Source organism: Megascapheus bottae, chromosome 13 (assembly GCF_031878675.1).
Source record: "Megascapheus bottae isolate mThoBot1 chromosome 13, mThoBot2.hap1, whole genome shotgun sequence".
Taxonomy (NCBI): Eukaryota; Metazoa; Chordata; class Mammalia; order Rodentia; family Geomyidae; genus Megascapheus; species Megascapheus bottae.
In genome coordinates this window covers 29,126,264-29,130,073 of record NC_143521.1, presented here as the reverse complement: position 1 = coordinate 29,130,073, position 3,810 = coordinate 29,126,264, and positions in this window count along the sequence as shown.

The window sequence follows — 3,810 nt, the reverse complement described above, 5'->3', positions numbered from 1 at the left end:
CAAGTCAATCCCTTTCCCAAATAAAAGAGGCACTGGGATTTTACTCTGGGATGCTGTTCATATTCATCTGGGGAAAAGGCTTTATGGGAGGGCACATTCCTGGGCATGCTCAATTAAGGAGTACATGCATAAGTGAAAGAGGGACAGTAACAGACATGTTTTGAGGCACATTTAGCTGGTAGAAATAGCTTGTGGTGTTCAGGTGTCATGTAGGAATAAAGACAAGAAGAATTCAGCAAGGCAAAGTTTACTTCCAGAAGGGTGTACCACCAGCCAAAAATCTGGCAAGCAATCACACAGAGCAAGCAGGCTGCTCCTTTCTTATCCCTAACCCAGCAGACCCCGCCCTGTACTCACATTAACTGAACTGCAAAAGATGTGGCTTAATTAACAGGATGCAATTAAAACTGAAGGTGCTCCTGACAGGATATCTTAATCAATGTGCTCAGGAAAAGAATGTATGTAATCAAAATGTAATTAACAAGGGCTAAACAAAATAGGAACCCCTCAGAAAAACAATTCTCTCAAGATTAACAGAAAGGAAATAAACTCACATTAGCTCAAGGCCATGTTCAGAAGTTTAAGTAGGTGAATAGAAATGTTTCTGGGTATGCTCAGCATATGGAGTGGAATTTTAGCTGAAAATTAAGGAAAGAACTTTTTTTTCTTTTGCCAGTCCTGGGGCTTTCTCGAGGCTAGGGCTCTACTTCTTTAGCCACAGCACCACTTCTAGCTTTTTTTTGTGGTGGTGATACTGAGGAATCAAACCCAGGCCTATGTGCATGCTAGGCAAGTACTGTACCACTAGGCCGTGCTCCTGGCTTCAGAGTTTAGGGGAGTTTGCCCCTAAAGGTTTCTGCCTCAGCTGTTAAGAAGATGACTAAGGAAGCCAGGCATGGTGGCTCCCGCCTATAAATCCTAACTACTTAGGAGGCTAAGATCTGAGGATTGCAGTTCAAAGCCAGCCCGGGCACTAAAGTCCATGAGACTCTTATCTCCAATTAACCACCATAAAATCCAAAGTGGCACTGTGGTTCAAGGAGTTGGGTGGTAACCTTGAGCTAAAGAGCTCAGGGGCAGTGCCCAGGCACACAGTTCAAGCCCCACAACTGAGGGGGGGGGGGAAAGGCCTGGAAGAGCAAGCAGAAGGACAATAATGACCTATTGACGGATGCTCAGTTGAAGCCTTTTAACACCAGGAAGAAAAAAGAATCACCAGTTCCAGCTGATGCAAAAGATATGAGGCTAAGCTTGCACACTGACAGTTTCCTGGAACCTAAGACAGTGTGCGCATCTCCATCTAAACCACAGAGAAGAACCCATTGCAGTAGTGTTTTGATTTTGTTTACAGGCAATTACAGGAGAGATGGAGAAAGAGAGGTAGAAGGGAGAGAGGAGGGGACAGAAGGAGGAGATGGAAAGAAAGGTGGGGGAAAGCAAGGAAAGGGGAAGGGAGGGAAAAACTGGTGAAATGAAATCCAGATTGCCAGGGCATGAACTCGTGCTCAAGTGCTATAGTACTTGAAACTGTGGTTTCAACAATTTCCTAGACTGGCAGACCTGTTGGGTACTCTCTCCGAATCAGGGTTTGTCTGGTAAATGTGACTCCCTTCTAGTGATAAGCCTGATCCCTATCCTCTGGGCAAATAATGGGTTTAGTTCGGGTGTGCTTTCGTTCCAGCACTCAGAGAGATGTAAGCAGGATTCTGCACGTGGCTTCTGGAAAGATTTTCACAAAAAGATATACTTGAGCATAAGTGAAAGCACATTCCCTTTCCCAACTATGTTTGGTTACTTTTGCCTAAGGACATGTTGTATGGCCCTGTGCGGGGAGGCCAGGCTGTCAGTCTGTGAGAGCTACCATGTGAAAGAGAAACATTCAGAGTCTTGGTGACAGTCTTGGTGGTACCCTAAAGGACCAGAAACTCCATACCTGTGGAATTCTTAAGTGATGCATTCTCTTGTTCCATCCACATTTAATTTTGCCTCCGGAAGTATCTTGAAGAAGTATCTTGAAGCCAATACCTTATACCAGGCAAAAGAAATGTGCCTGAACCACGAGGAGACTCCACTGTTGCCACATCTTCCAGATTATGTGGTTTCCAAAGGAATTTAGAAACTAAACAAGTAGCACTAGTTTTGCTGTTGTTGTTGACGTTGTTGTCAGAGCACCTACTATATGCCAGATTCTGTGCTTGGGGTTACAAAAGGTGGATGAAAGAGACAGTCACGGGGATCATGGAAATCACATTCTGGAAGGCAAATGACAAAAAATACACAAGGATAAGGGAAATAGTCTTAGGCAACTTTCTAAATACTAGTTTAAGTTAGTACTATGGGTAAATCCAGATGCTGAAATCAAACAGCTCTGGATTCAAGTGCTGCCTTTACCACTCACAGTAGCCTTGAGACAGTTACTCATTTTTCTGTTATTTCCTGTGTAAGTGTGTGTGTGTGTGTGTGAATCCCTCGTGTTGAACTCATGACATCACAATCTTGCTTGGCTCTTTTGTTTATGGCTAACATTCTACCACTCAAGCTCTTCTTCCTCTGTGTCTCTCTTTAAAAATATTTTAAAGGAATATAATGTATGGTGTTGCTGTTAAGTCTTAGCAAGTGAGTAAAGTGTTCCGCACAGTGTCTCTAAATTCTCGATTATCATCTTCATCATGATCACAGCTCTCCCCAGGCACTGTGGGTGTCAAAACGTGACTATGACCTGGGTGCTGGTGGTTCACACCTGCCTGTAACCCTAGCTACTCAGGAAGCTCACATCTGAGACTCATGATTCAAAGCTAGCTCAGACTCTTATCTTGAAGTGATCAGCAGAAGGTGAGAACTGGAGGCACGGCTCAGCATGGAATGAAAAAGCAGAGCAAGAGCCCAAGGCCCTGAGTTCAAGCCCCTATACTAGTACCAAAGGGTGGGGGTGTGAAGACAATGACATAGACCCTGATGTCAATAAATCCAGATGTGGCAATGGAACAGCTGGAGGTGAGTAGATGGATACCAAAGGAATCCCTGTCACCAGTTACAATTGCTCATGTGTATGCTTTACTACTCACCAATCCTGCCTCCAAAGAGGAACAAATCCTCTAAGTGGTTATGACTCTTCTGTCCCTTACCATTCCTGTTCCCAAGAGAATTAGGCCTCTGCCTTTCTCCCATGAAGTAAAAACTGTGGGGTGTGGATGTCGGGGTGGTCCTTACCAGTTGGTGCCATACTGGGACAAAGGTACACAGATACTGCCATGAATGATCTCACCAATCCTGCTTCCCTCTCTTTTTTGCCCTGCTCCAGATTATATTCACAGCCAGCAGACTGTGGCTAACTAGCAAACTATCTAGCTAATAAAATCGAGACAAACATCCACCAGCTGGGTCCTCACACCCGCGCTCTCATCTGTAGAAACACCTCCACCAGTGCTCACACAAACTCTTGAACACACACTCATACATACCAGCTCCTCACATGCTGCCTTTTTATTGGCATTCCTACATGGGGAATCTTTCAACTCTTAGAGAAGAATTTCATTAGCAAAGGAAGAGGAGGGGAAAGTACAGATGAGCAGGTGGGAATGAAAACATTGTTTTGCAAAGGGACCTAAAATTGCTCCGGCCTTTTTCTGCTTCATTTCTTCCTTATTTGTACATCCTGTGTTTGAAGGAAAAAGGGCTTTTCATGAATCGGGAAGCGGTCTAGGCACTTCACTTGGCATAGCGCCTGTAAGAACTGGGAAATCAACCAAAATCAACCGCATGGAAACCTAGTTTTGAAAAATCCAGCAACATCTGACAGAAGCCTGCTCC